General features: G+C 44.0%; 1 protein-coding gene across 5 annotated transcripts in view; it reads right to left on the bottom strand.

Annotated features, from left to right (window-relative positions):
• The window catches only part of VRK1 (VRK serine/threonine kinase 1), a 78358-nt gene extending 66901 nt beyond the window's left edge, over positions 1-11457 (bottom strand). For all 5 annotated transcript variants that reach the window (XM_040478192.1, XM_040478194.1, XM_040478193.1 and 2 more), the window contains exon 1: positions 11339-11457. The gene's annotated coding sequence lies outside the window, so the exon portion shown is untranslated. The remainder of the gene's footprint in view (positions 1-11338) is intronic.
• Between the last annotated feature and the right edge of the window lie 3897 nt (positions 11458-15354).

The raw sequence follows: 15354 nt of genomic DNA, 5'->3' as shown, positions 1-15354 counted from the left end.
GAGTAATTACTGGAAAGGGGCACAAGAGGGGCATCTAGAACGCTGGAAGAGCGACTGTCTTGCTCTTGGTGATGGTAATTTTAGTGTGTTCACTTTGTTAAAAAAAAAAAAATCAATGAGCTAGATCCTTAATATTTGTGCTCTTTTTCAGTATGTGTATTATACTTCAGAAAAAAAAAAACTTTATTTTTTTTAATTAGTAGAAGTTGGTAACTCAAATAGACACAAAAATGTGAAGGACACATGAAAGATGACACCGTTTTTCAGGCATAAGTGACCAGGTAGTCCCATTAACTGAACAGTAAAATGATGGGGCAAACACACATGAGCAGGGAAAGCAGACCGTGTCCTACTCAGTTCACGTCCAAGGATCTACCTCAGTACTTCTCACAGTCACTCCAGCTTCCAAGACTCTCCTCTCATTTCCATCCTGCCTTCTGCCCACCCCTCCCTTGGTCTCCTTTTTTCCTTCCCATCTCCCAGATGCCTCTTAATGTTGGGGTTCCCCGGGCTTCCATCTTCAATCCTCTTTTCAACCTGCATTTGCACACATGCACACACACATGCACACACACAGCCATTTCTCCTGTATCTTCAATCTCAGTTGATGGCATCATCACCTACTTGTTCTAACAGAAAGTTCAGAGTCAACCACAAATTAAGATTGCAGTTAGCTAAATCCCATAAAAAGAAATTTAACAGGATAAGCCCAAGCTCCCATGTTGGACCGCAAAACTAATGCCTGAGTTTGAAAAAGATAAAACTTAGACACAACAAGCTTAGATACAGCAGTGTATGATGTAATCAGCAAAGCTATTAGAGCTGATAAGAAGAATACAGTATGTAGAAGAAGAAAGGCACTATTCTTCCCTATACTTATGGAAGAAAAATGCTATATCCAAAGCACTACAATCCTAATTCAATCCTAAACACTACAGCTTGAAAATGGAATTAAATCAAAGGAAAGCCACCAATATGGTAAAAGGACATGAAATCATGCCTTATAAGGAATAGCTAATGAAGTCAAGAAGACTGATGACCATCTTTGCGTATTCCAGAGGACATTATATAGAAGAGAGATTCAGCTTGTTCTAAGTGTCTCCAAAAGACAGAAAATGGGGTAGGAGAGATAATAAAGACGACTTCCATTCAATATAAGAAAAAACTTGCTAACAGTGAAAACTTTATTAAAAACAGGATAGGCTGTCTCTAGAGCAGTGATTCTCAACCTGGGATGATTTTTGTCCTCATAGCCAGGGATGCTGCTGAACATCCTACAATTCAGAGAACCCCCTCTCCCAACCAAGAATGACCCCTCTAAAATGTCACTAGTCCCACCTGCTCAGGCGGTAGTGAGTTCCCAGTCACTGGAAGCATTCTATTATAGACCAGACAATATGCTAATATCCAATACATGACTTTCTTTCTTTTTTTGTTTTAACGTTTATTTTATTTTTGAGACAGAGAGAGACAGAGCAAGAACGGGGGAGGGTCAGAGAGAGAGGGAGACACAGAATCGGAAACAGGCTCCAGGCTCTGAGCTGTCAGCACAGAGTCCGACGGGGGGGCTCGAACTCACAGACTGTGAGATCATGACCTGAGCTGAAGTCAGACGCTTAACCGACTGAGCCACCCAGGCGCCCCCCAATACATGACTTTCAAAAGTGGTGGGAGATGAGCTGAAAAAAGAGGTCCTGTTTCCAATAATTCTCCAGAGAAAAATACCCTCAAGCATATTAAAGCAACAATGATGGCAGTGATGATGATAAATGTTTACTGAGCACTTACTGTGGGCCAGACACTATACTGAGTAATTCAGATCCACATCTCACAGTTCATTCTCACAGCCACCCTGAGATAGGTATTATTTAACTTGATGTGATGGCAAAATTAGGCTGCCCTAATGTCACACAGCAGTTCATATTTGAACTCAGATCTCTCTACCTGACTTCGATTACATACATCGTGGTCCAAAGTACAAACATTAAACGGCTTTCAAAGCTTTTGTACTCCAAAAAACAAATGGATAAGCACATATTCTAGAATTGGGACAATATCTGATCAGGTCTGTACTCACTGCAAACCTAGCTGCCTAGAAGAAAGAGGAAAGGATTATCTGAAGTAGGCCTGTGATGAAGGAGAGAACAATTATCCTGATTGTCCCCAATTGCCTACTTCTGTAAGAGCCAAGAAGCTCTTATATACCCATGGAATCTCAGTCAGAAGCTGAAATTAATGATGACATCCCTTTATCCATAGGCGTGAAAGCTCAGGATGGACAGACGTTTGAACATCCCCGACTGGGAATCCTGCCCTTAACAAATACACTAGATGCAGATACATGGTTTCTTGGCTGCCTACACTCACGCCCATCTGGCAGGATGGCAGTGTGCCTGCTCACATGTTGGTCAAACTGTCACTAGGGCATAGGTGCCAAGCAATGATAGTTTTAAATGGGCAGCTTGCATAGCACTGTAAGAGCCTGCTCTTCTGCAGAAGAAGAAGGAGGAAAAAAAAAAAAAAAAAAAAACACTCCGTAATGATACTGAAGGGTTGCAATCACAAATGAAACATTCTTGGTCAATCTCAACATTTCAGTGGGAAAAAGATCTAGACTAGTGGAAAAGAATCTGACCAAAGAAATTCAATCAAACAGGAAAGGTACTTTGAAGACAAATAAACAGTTGGGCTAAAGCTTCTCACGCTGCCAATCTTTGATTAACACACGTCATGGTGATCTCTTAGGCAGAAAATCCTTGCTCAAGAAGTCCTCCTTGTTTTAAAAAATGGAATGGCATGCTTTTGCCATGTTCTAAGTAAGAAAGCAGAAATGCATTGATATTTAGCAGTCTGTCTGACATGAAAGAAGTTCTATTTGTTGGGTGATTATTTTTTAAATGACATAAGTCTAATCGGTAGCCACGATAATCTTTTAAATATCCAAAAGAAAGCAGAAACCAAGAGATTCCCACAGATGGGGGGGAGCGGGGGGGAGTATGAATTTGTTAAGAGAAAGAAATCAAGAAATGAAGTGGGCGCTAAGAAGACAAAAACTGAGTAATTTAGGTCACAAGTTAATAAATTATGACGCATGCATGGCCCGTCCCTGGCACTTCCCCTGACTAAAGCAAGATGTTCCCAAAGTACATGCAGGTTCCTATTCCGTCCTTACAGATCGTTTGGATCACTTGCATGAAGCGTCTAATGCTCTCCTTGTCTGAAAGTTCTTCCAGATTGTGGCCCAAGCCTAACCCCTAATGCTGCAATGGGAATCACTGTTCCTCACTGGTGCTCAGTAATTTTCAAGAGCTGGCCCTCCTTCTCTGCACAGTTCTTCACATACAAGCATCAGGACAACTGACTGAAAAACCCGAGTCTCTCCTGTGCCACAATAAAGTCAATGCCATTAACTTGCCTCATTGGACCAATTTATTAACTCCTTATGCATTCACATTTCAGTCGCTCATGTTTTGGACCGTTAAGCTTGATAAGAAACATCAACAATGAGTCAACAGAAACTACTCCTCTTGGGGCGCCTGGGTCGCGCGGTCAGTTACATATCTGACTCTTGATTTCCGCTCACGTCATGATCTCATGGTCTGTGGGTTCGAGCACCGCTTTGGGCCCTATGCGGACAATGCAGAGCCTGCTTGGGATTCTCTCTCTCCCTCTCTCTGTGCCTTCCCCCCTCCACTCTCTCTCTCAAAATAAATAAACAAACATTAAAAAAAGAAAAGAAAGGAAAAGAAACTACTCTTCTTCCCACATGTAAAGTGTACTAAAAGTAGCATTAAGAGTTTGGAAGTCCGGCAGAGTTCTCTGTGTCCATCACTGAAGACAGCAGCAAAAGTCTGAAATCTACCATGATTCTTCTAGGAAATACTAGGGACTTAATATTCTGACATTTCACCATTTTTTGAGCTTTCCAGTAGGCATCTGTAACACGAAGCGCTAAGTTTAGGGCCATGGTTATACCCTGTTCATCCTGCAAACCTTGTCACTGCTACATAGGGCCTACAACAACCTCTCCAAATGCCATTTCTATCATATAATTTTCCTGCTCAAGAACCTGCAGCAGCAAATGAAACTGTTTATGAACTCTATAATCTAGCCAAGAGCTTTCCACACTCCTGAAGCAACTAGCCTTACTTTATCCTCCTCCTCCTCTTCACACGCCTGCTCCCTAAAACAGCCAGTTCTTAATTTTCTAGGACTTGCCTTTGCTTATGCCATTCTCTAAAACATGTGCCCGCTTCCTCTCAGATCTATACATACTTTTTTTTTTAATTTTTTAATGTTTTGTTTTTGTTCTTTTTTGAGACAGAGAGAGACAGAGCACAAGCAGGGGAGGGGCAGAGAGAGAGGGAGACGCAGAATCCGAAGCAGGCTCCGGGCTCTGAGCTGTCAGCACAGAGCCCGACGTGGGGCTCGAGCCCACAAACCGTGAGATCATGACCTGAGCCAAAGTCGGACACTTAACTGACTGAGCCACCCAGGAGCCCCATACATACTTTTTTCAAGACTCAAGCCATATCATACTTTCCTAAACCTGTATTAATTTTCACACTTCACTGCTCACTCACTTCCTACCTTCATTTTGATATGCAACTTACAGTGTGGCCAATTGATTTTTTATGAAGTTAAAATAGGATTCAACTGAGCAAGGGTAGTCTTTTCAACAAACGGTTTTGGAAAAGTTGGAAATCCACAGGCAAAAGAAAAAGATACAAGACCTAAACTTCATATCCTGTGCCGAAATTAACCCAAAATGGATCACAGATCTAAACGTAAGGCATAAAATTGTAAGTATCCTTCTGACCTAGGATTAGATAGAGTTCTGACACATGTATGACACCAAAAACACAATCCATATGTCAGTAAGTTGGACTTCTTCAAATTAAAGACCTTGGGGCCGCAAAGACACTAGTGTCAAAGACAGAAAGACAAGCCACAGGCTGAGAGAATATGTTTACGAATCACGTATCTGGCAAAGCACTTGTATCCAGAATATACAAAGGACACTCTGAACTCAACAAGAAGGAAATACACAATCCAGCCACAAAATGGGCAAAAGGTAGGAACAGACGAGTCACCAAAGAAGATAGAAGAATGTTCACCACTCGCCACCAGGGAGCTGCAAACTGAAGCCATGACGAGATACCTCCTGCACACCTACTGTCGCGGCTAACATAAGAACTACTGCCAACGACAAACGCCAGCGGGAAGGTGGTGTAGCCGCACCTCCCACAGTGACAACAGCGATAGAAAACCGGCCCTTGGCAGTTTCTTCAGGGAAACATACACTTACCCCATGACCCAACGTTCACACTCCTGGGCACTTATCCTAGAAGAACAGAAACTCCTATTCACACTAAAACCTGTACGTGAATACAGGCTTCCGGCCACGGAAAGAGTAAGTCACAGGAATAAATGGCACAGGGTCAGGAATACAGTCAATAATGTAACAGAGATGTATCCGCAGATGGGAGCTACACACCTTGATACACCTGAAACGAAAGTGTGTCAACTATGCTCAAATCAAGGAAAAGAAGAAAACCTGAACAGGCACGTTCCTAGCAGCTTTGTGTGTCAAAGACAAACACTAGAAACAATCCACGTGTCCTTCACTGGGTTAATGGTTACATGAAATGTGGTCCAGCCCATACGGTAGACAAGCAGAGTACTATATCAAAACTAGGAAATTTACCATGTTAATACCATATTATTGGTTTACCATCAATACCATGTTAGTAATCAAGCTACTTATTCAAATTTCAGTTTTTACAGCCTTTTTACGCATGTACGCACAGTCCTAGAACATCTTATCATTTGTAAAGATTTGTGCAACCATCAGGAAACAGAATTGTCACTACATAGAAACTCCTCTGTCCTACCCCTTTGTAGTTACACCACCCCCGCCCCCGCCCTAACCCCACAGACACTGATCTGGTCCCCATTTCTACAATTTTATCATTTCAAGAATGCTATATAAACAACTTCACACCCTCACACAGACCTTTGAGATTGGCTTTTTTCACTCAGTACCAGGCCCATAAGCCCCACCCAAATTGTTACATGCAGATAATCTTGTTCCTCTTTATTATGAGTGGTGTTCCATTATATGGCTAGACCACATTTTATTTAACCGTATTTACCCACTGAAGATGGATGGGGCTGTTTTCGGGCTGGGGCTATTACAAACAAGGCTGTTACAAACATTCATGTACAGGTCTTTGTATGAATATGTTTTCATATATACCCAAGAGTACAACTGTTAAGCATCCATTTAGCTCTTTAAGAAACTGCCGAAACAGGAGTACCTGGGTGGCTCAGTCGGTTGAGCAGTTTGGCTCAGGTTATGATCCCTGGGTTGTGGGATTAAGCCCCACCTCAGGCTCCGTGCTGAGCATCTCTCTCCCCTTACCCCTCTCCACTGCTCGTGCTCCTAAGATAAAAATAACAGGGGCATGTGGGTGGCTCAGTCTGCTGGGCATCTGACTTCGGCTCAGGTCACGACCTCACAGTTCTCGAGTTCGAGCCCAGCATCAGGCTTCACGCTACCAATGCCGCAGAGTCTGCTTGGGAGTCTCTCTCTCTCTGCCCGTCCCCAACTCACTCATGTGCATGCTCTCTCTGTCTCTCTCTCTCTCTCTCTCTCTCTCTCTCTTTCTCTCAAAAGAAACAAACTGTAAAAAATTAAAACAAAAGTTTTCTGAAGGCCTGAAAAACCAGTAAGATGAAGCCTCTTAAATGTTATAACCTGAGCTTAGTTTTTAAGAAACTAGTTTTTAAAACGTTTATCTGGATTCCCAAAGACTTTTTCTTATTATCTCTAATAAAGAATTTATACTTAGATATGATCTCTTTGTTGATATCTGTTGCCTTATTATATAGTAAACTGCAATAAGAAGTGAAAAGATACAATAATGCCAACAATAAAAGTTTCTGTTTCTATGGATTCCAGACATAGCTTATAGAAACTAAAGGTTTAACAGCACTTTCCAGCTCTCAGTATTGTGATATGTGATCACAGTGCATTTATACATAGTATCATCAAACAATGGCATTTGTTCAAGCTGTTACTTGGCAAAACTGGAGAAAGCAATTAATCTGAAATAAAGCTGTAGTTATCTTGGCTAGAAGATTTCTAACTTCCTGATTTTTAAAAATTTTAAGTATAACTGACAATTAAATGGATAATGGAGTCTCTTTTGGGTTCTTGAAACAAGGAGTTAGCTGTGGACCAGGCATCCACATGCAAACAGCAGCACGACAGCCGGTCTGCAAAGACATGAAATAAATGCACAGAAAGAACCAGAACACCCCCAAGAGTGGGGAACAGGGGTGCTGCCCTTGTTCCTAATGACTTTCCAGTTCCTCAGTCCCTCGTGGGACCAACTGGATAGTGAGGTCCATAAGAAAATGTGTCCTTCCGGGGCGCCTGGGTGGCACAGTCGGTTAAGCGTCCGACTTCAGCCAGGTCACGATCTCATACTCCGTGAGTTCGAGCCCCACGTCGGGCTCTGGGCTGATGGCTCAGAGCCTGGAGCCTGTTTCCGATTCTGTGTCTCCCTCTCTCTCTGCCCCTCCCCTGTTCATGCTCTGTCTCTCTCTGTCCCAAAAATAAGTAAACGTTGAAAAAAAAAATTAAAAAAAAAAAAAGAAAATGTGTATTTCCAATAAAGTATGCTATTTGTTTAAAAAGTGTATGACAGGGGCGCCTGGGTGGCGCAGTCGGTTAAGCGTCCGACTTCAGCCAGGTCACGATCTCACGGACCATGAGTTCGAGCCCCGCGTCGGGCTCTGGGCTGATGGCTCAGAGCCTGGAGCCTGTTTCTGATTCTGTGTCTCCCTCTCTCTGCCCCTCCCCCATTCATGCTCTGTCTCTCTCTGTCCCAAAAAATAAATAAACGTTGAAAAAATAAATAAATTAATTAATTAAAAAATAAAAAAAAAATAAAAAGTGCATGACAGAGCACTCCTAAATCTCCAGCTAATAACCGTGCAATTATATGACTCCACCTACTACAACATCCCTCTTAATGTATATGAGTTTATTGACAATAGCATCTTCCTGTGTGTACATGTTTAATGTTCATCCTAAGTATCGGTCAGTTTGTACTGGATCCAAGTTTTCAAATCCTAGAGTACTGGTTCCCATCCAATGGGCCAGAAACCCATAGAGAGACAGCAGTTATTGCAAAGAATCATCAAAATTCAGGTATTTACATGAAGACTAAAGAAATAATATGACTCGCACTGTGTTTTTCCAAGTTAACCAAGATGCTGTGGCTAATAAAATTCTTAGTAAATCTACTGGAGAATGCCACTATAAGGTAGTTTCTTGCCATTAGTATTTATTGATGAGTATTAAAAATCGAAGTCTTAGTAGGAGGCAAGGGCACACCTAAGCCCTCTCTGGGCTCTCCAGAGAGCATTCCTTTCTGAAAGGGCTGCCCATAGGTCACCCAGGACAAGAGTAGCAGACTGCCTGGTTTGAGGGCAGAGATGTGAGACAACACCGGGAGAGGCGGGGCAGGAGCAATTAGGAAAGCGCATGAAATGACTCCAAAACAGCAACTTCAAAATGCCAGGTAGTTAAGGGTATTCAGGAGCCAAAGTGGGGAAAGATTAAAGAGCACAGCCCTCTTCACTTACAAGGCCAAGTAGGAACATATTCTCAGGAATTTCGGTCAAAGGGGCCAAACGCATCCTAGACTACAAACATATCCTACCTACTCTGTCGGGTGCTCTGTCAGGATTCTATCACCTTTCTAAATTAATCTTGTGCCCTTATTAAAAATTCCATCTTTTCTAAATTTTGTCTACAAACACTACAACTGCAAGAACACACTGTACCTAGCACACTTCCTGACATCTACAAGTCAGGCACGGTATCCTGTGAATAAAGGAGTCCGTTTCTGTTCACCCTGAAAAATAACCTCGGCAAACACAGAAAATAGCCTACCAGCCCGAAAAATGTCCTCCAGTCCTATTCAGTTACCAACCCATTCTCATAACCCATCAAGACCAATCTTCATGAAAGCCTCACCTACACACACAGAGGCAGCACTTAATTTCCCTTAGGTTGGCTGCCTGATCCATGGAGATACCAGCATTTGCACATCCGCATAAATTCAGGACTCATCCTTCATTTGGTAGAAGGTAAATGTTAAAGCTTTGCTTCATTTCCAGGAAGTTTTCTTTTTCAAATCAAAAATCCTTTCAAAATTTTATCTTGCAAATCAAAATTCTATTCGTTGTACACTGTTATCTTATTTGGGAGAACGTCAAGGCAAAAATATATAGTTGTCGAAGTAAGAATCTTATTTTTTTCTTTTCCAGACATGTAAGACATTCACTTACATATTTACCATTATCTCACATTAGTTCTCAACTACAAAAAAAAAAAAAGGGACGTATTTAACAAATTTTAGGGTCTGTCAACATTTTGAATGCACTGCTCTTCTTATATATACACTTGCATCCTGGAACAAAACTTAGCCTAAGCTTTCCATAGAACCACTTCCTGGGCACTTACTAGCTTACTATATGCCAGATTCTATGTTTGACACACTACTCCATTACCGCATTTGTTTAACATACACCCTCTCATAATTTTTGCAGTACTAAACATAAGAAGAAGCCATTACGCTATAAACCTAACATCTGTACTCGATATTAGTACTAAATTTACAGTGATACCTAATACCAGTTTTTTTTGTTATTAAATTCAAGTTGCTTTACTGTTTAAAAACACAATCAGGGGGCGCCTGGGTGGCTCAGTCAGTTGAGCGTCCGACTTCGGCTCAGGTCACGATCTCGCGGTCCGTGAGTTCGAGCCCCGCGTCGGGCTCTGGGCTGATGGCTCAGAGCCTGGAGCCTGCTTCTGATTCTGTGTCTCCCTCTCTCTCTGCCCCTCCCCCGTTCATGCTCTGTCTCAAAAATAAATAAATGTTAAAAAAAATAATTAAACAATAAAAACACAATCAGATCAGCAATGTTGAGGTAGGTGCACAGTGAATACCATCTGGGATCGTTTCAGCAGAGAAAGCTATTATTAAATGACTACTTAAGTTACATTCCCTTCTATGGGTAAATGAACATAACCTTATCTACCCAGAAATTTAATTCTAATTACTACATATCATTTTCAACAGCATAATCTAAAATGATTGTGTAAAGAACCCTTGCTTCCCTCTGAAATGGCTTCAAAATTGTAGGCTACATTCTCCCCAAAGACCTGCTCAGCGTGTCATTAAAAGGTGTCTCGATTCTGATCTCCGAAAAATAAATGGTGACATTTTCCCCCCTCTTGTGAATTCGGACTCAACAGATAGGCAATTCCAGTTAGAAAGAAAGAGACAGAGAAGGAAGCAGGGAAGGAGGGAGAGGAAGAAGGGAGGGAGGGAGAGGAAAGAAAAAGCATTAATGAGGCTCTTAAACAGTTCCCAAAAACTGCCACCTCTACTGGGGTGGTATTTCCAAATTGTTCCAAGAAAGGGACGTGGGGGAGGGAAAGGAAGAGTCGATACGCAGAAAAACAATAACGAGTGACTCGACAGAAAAGAAGTTAGAAACATGGATGGTCTCAACAGGAATCGAGCGTCCCCCTCTCTCGGGCTCCCAACCCAATGACTCTGCAGCTGTTCCTCGAATCACCTACAACACCGAAGAGTTTAGAGACCAGAGCCACAAACTATTTCGGCGCTGGGAAAAACTATTCGCTGCCTCGAATGAAGTTGCATCAGTAAAGGGTGTCACTGTGGCGCCCAGGGACAGAGAACAGAGAAGGAACTGTCAGAGGAATACGAAGATCCCTTACAAAACGACCCAGGGAGTCCACCGCCTTGCACCATGCCCTCCAGGGCAAGCTTTTACCGGGCCTCACCCGGACACGGACAGATTAGTAAGGGGACAGCCCCACACCCTAAGGTTCCCGGGCCTGGAGTGCTATGGGGGGGGGGGGGGGGGCAGTCTCCTTCTCCACTCTCAGTTCCTAAGTCAAACGTCACCTCCTCTGGATGCCCTCCTTCACCCCCATCACTCTGGCCTACTACAATCGCCTGTCCTCGTTTCAAGGGAACTTTTCAGGGTCTGCAAACTGTAGTGTCTGCTTTTTATTCGGTGTTTCCTCTCCAGAATGTGAACTTCACGATGCCAGAAGGACCTCGTCGGTCCTTGCTAGCACGCGACCCCCGGCCCTGACACCGGGCCCGGAGCGCCCAGGACGCGAGGCACGTCCGGCCGCGCGAGAACGTGCAGCTAGGCCTGGGGTGCCGGCCTGGCAGGTGCAGGAAACCCCGGCGGCGGCGCTCGCGGCCCGCGGCCTCCCTACCCCGAGCCGTAGACGCGTTGCCTTCTGCACTGTACGAACTTCCCGCCGCTTTCGCCGACTTGCAACTCCTCTGCGGCGCCGGCCCCGTCACACCCTGCAGTATGGAGCCTTCCCATTGGCTCGGGGCGAGCGGCAGAGGCGGGGCAGCCGCGGAGCAGGGCGGAGCCCGCGGTGGCCCGCACCGCCTCCCCAGGCATGCCGGGAGCTGTGGGCCGGCCCTCCCGCTGCATGCTGGGAAATGAAGTCTTTCCCAGGCACTGTGCGATCCGGGTCCTTCTGCCCTCCTGGGCTTCCGGGAAGGGTGGTTTCCTGCGTTCGAGTCGGTCCTGATCCGATGATGTGCTCTTCGGTGTCGTTGAAACCGAAATAAATATTGTTCGCACTGTTCGCAGTAACTTGTTTATTAAACAAGTGTATTGACAAAGGGTTGGATGTAAAAGAAGCGCTGTAGTCCCGTTAGCTGTGGGTCTCCTCTGCCTCCTGGCGCTTGCCTTCTGCCACCTTCTGAGCCACCACCCAGGAAGACTGGTCCCCTGGCAGCGTGGTTCAGTGTACTCTGGCCTGGGTCTGAGAGCAAACAGCCCGGAGTGCAAACCCTAACTCTTTCACTTTGTAGATTTGTGACCTAAGGCAAGTTATAACCCCTGTGAGTCTTGCGAGCTGTTTGTCGGGATTAAATAAAATAATCCATAGACAGTGCTTTTCACACAGTCGGTGCTCAGTAAATAGTAGATAGTATTAATACTATTCTGCCCACTGATTGTCATACATCTAAATCCTATCTTTCAAAGCCTACTTCAATGTCTACCCAACCTCTGTAGCGTCTCCTCTATAATTCTCTTAGGCCATGGTTTCCTTTGTATTCACAGTAAATTGTCTAAGCCTCCATCACCCCTGGGGCTGTAAGCTTACTGCGACTGAAACAATGTTCTAGCTCAAAATCACCAAAGCCATAGGCAGACGGGTATTGGTGAGGAGGGTCGTTGGTGAAGATAGGTATTCCCCTGGATTCTTCTTGGCAAGGTCACCTCCAGTAAACTGGGTCCCTCAGCTGAAGGTCACTGCTCTCTGGCCCTCCCCTCCAACTTGCAAAGATAGCTCCTTCCCTTTGTGCCTCAGATCTGCAAATAATAACACCACGATGAACATTTGTCAGCAAAGAGGTCTCATGATTCACACGTCTCATGGGTGTGGAATTCGCCAGCAAGACAACGTGTCCAGAATCCATTGAGAAAAAGACACTCTGCACACACACAGGCACGCACACTCACATGTGCACAAAGAGGACTTGGAACAGGATTTAACTGTCACATGGTGACTGTGTTTCCCCAACCTTACTATATGTGTATGGAAGAACTGTCCCTACTGGGTTGACAATCGGCTGGCCTTAAAGCACAATTAAGTCAGCAGCAGTGCATGGAGGATTCCAAGGTGAGAATGGAATATATTTATTCTTGAGCTCATGGTTACATCACCCTCAGTTGGGTGGCTTACTGTTAAATGCTACTTAAATGTAGCTGTGTTCCAAGGCAGTTGCCAAACCTCCCACACCGTCCACACATGCTGAGATGTCCTACCAATGGAGAGCATGGCAGGAGACCAGTCCAAGCTGCTGTCACAGAGACAGCATGTCTCTGTGAAATGTTGTAGATGGGAATACACCCCTGGGACTAGGAGACTCTCAACAAATTTGATGAGTTAATAGCTTGGTATTAAGATCAGGGGTGCCTGGGTGGCTCAGCCAATTAAACATCGGACTTGGGTTCAGGTGATGATCTCGTGGTTCGTGAGTTCAAGCCCCGCGTCAGGCTCTGTGCTGACAGCTCGGAGCCTGGAGCCTGCTTCAGTTTCTGTCTCCGTCTCTCTGCCCCTCCCCTGCTTGTGCTTTCTCTCTCTCTCTCTCTCTCTCTCTCAAATATGAAATAAAACATAAAAATTAAAAAAAAAAAAAGATCAGGGATGTGTAGAAAGTTGACCAATGAGAAATTGCTATGGCCAGGTTTTAAAACTTAAGAACTGAAGCAGAGAGGGGGCACCTGGGTGGCTCAGTCTGTTGAGCATCCGACTTCAGCTCAGGTCATGTTTTCACAGTTCATGAGTTCGAGCCCTACATCGGGCTTGCTACTGTCCACCTGTCAGCACAGGTCCCACTCCAGATCTTCTATCCCCCTCTGTCTGCTCCTCCTCCCCCACATATGCTCTCCCCAAAACATAAATAAATATTTTTTAAAAGATTTTAAAAAGAATTGAACTAGACAGGAAAGGTCCATGAATATAGCCCTGCCATATATGCAAAAACACCTACAGTTCAAACAAATGTTTACTGAGCACTTACTCTGAGTCAGGGAATAAATAAGCTAACCTCTGGGAACTCTGAGGATTCTGGTTTAATTAATGCTTAAGGAGCCTCTATCACGTATTAGGCACTGTGATTTTTCACGTACATTATTTCAATTCTTAAGGAGGAAAAAAATATCTCAAAGAGTTTAACTTATTCCAGGCCCCCTGAATCTACTAAGTACTGTTTTAACTGCCCCTTTATGCATAGGCCCAGAACATTAGGAAACTTCTAATAAAGAAATATTTTCAGTTCAGGAGTAGAGTACAAGAGGCTATCATAGTCAGCTAATGGGATTCCTGGCTAGCAGAACATCACAGATAAAGCAGGGTGACCCATGAGCGGGTTCAGCTCAATGAATAAAAATTTTCCAACTTTCTAGCAAGGGCAGACCAGCCAAAAATCTATGCATTGGATCAGTATTGATTTGCCAGATAGTCAGGCCCCAGATTGCCCTTTTTTTTTTCCGGGGGCCCCCCCCCCCAGCTCTGGTAACCCTAGCACAAAGGCACAGTAACAATAGAATAGGGCACTTGGAGGAATACAGAGAATGTTGGTATTGGCTACACCATGGTGGAAAAGGTCTGTGAAGTTCAAACAAATATAATAATCACCAAGAGGCAACATTGCCCTGGCAGGCTGCCCAGCACTCGCTGGTTCTGCTCATCAGTCAGTTCATGAGTCCTAGTCCTTGTTGTTTTCATCCACAGAATGGGAATAATCACCCTGGACCAACCAGTTCTCTGCCTTCTTAGGCTGTTGGGAAGGAGACAAGGTAATGTCTAAGAGGGCTTTGATCTAGGAAGAACAAAGCTGCTAGGGTGTCATTACTCAATGTAGGCAACCTAACAACAATCCAAGGAAATATTACCTCCTGGGAGGAAGAAAGAGGGAGAGTAGGGAAGAGTAGAATGTGTACAACAGTCTTCTGACTACCTTGCCCCTGGTTTTGATGCCTTATTTCATCCCAGGTGCCCAGAGCCATTGTTTCCATTTTAGCAAGGACTTTTGAGCATCTACCATGTGCCAGGCAGTGTCCTTACTAAATTTATAATCTAGTGGGGAACCCAGACATGTCTACAAATTCTAGTAGCTATGATCTTTATGAGCACTTACTATGTGCTGGGAAAACTACCCCCACTAACACTGAGAGGTAAATAATATGATCCCCAGTGTCCAGGTGAGGAGACAAAGCCCCAGAGAAACGAAGTGATTTGTTCAAGGTCACTGCTGGTGACTAATAGTACTCTTTGATTCCATACTCAGCCTGCTATCAATTACAGCTGCTCATATGGACGATGTAACAATGTAAGGGCTGACTGATGGCACAGGGGTACTCTGTGCAGTGAGAATACAGAAAGAAGAGCAAGTTGCTCTGCCAGGCTTCATAGACAAGGGGACAGACATTGATCTAGTTACTCTACTGAACTAATCTGGTGAGTCCCAAAATAGTAGAGACAGGTCCTTTTAGATGTAATGACAGAGTGATTGATGATTATAGATTATTCTGAGGTCAGAAGTGGATGGAATTTTAAAGGCCTAGGAAAATGTCTCCTCCTTCCTCTTTTCTTCATCTTGAAAATGATGACATTGATGATAATGATGATGAAGATGAAGATGATGGTGATGAAGATGAAGATGATGGTGATGATGATGAAGATGATGGTGATGATGATGA

The sequence above is a fragment of the Herpailurus yagouaroundi genome, unplaced genomic scaffold (assembly GCF_014898765.1).
Source record: "Herpailurus yagouaroundi ecotype Mexico unplaced genomic scaffold, PumYag 141, whole genome shotgun sequence".
In the NCBI taxonomy this organism is placed as follows: Eukaryota; Metazoa; Chordata; class Mammalia; order Carnivora; family Felidae; genus Herpailurus; species Herpailurus yagouaroundi.
The sequence above is the reverse complement of the archived record's forward strand: the minus strand, read 5'-3'. Positions and strand labels throughout refer to the sequence as shown.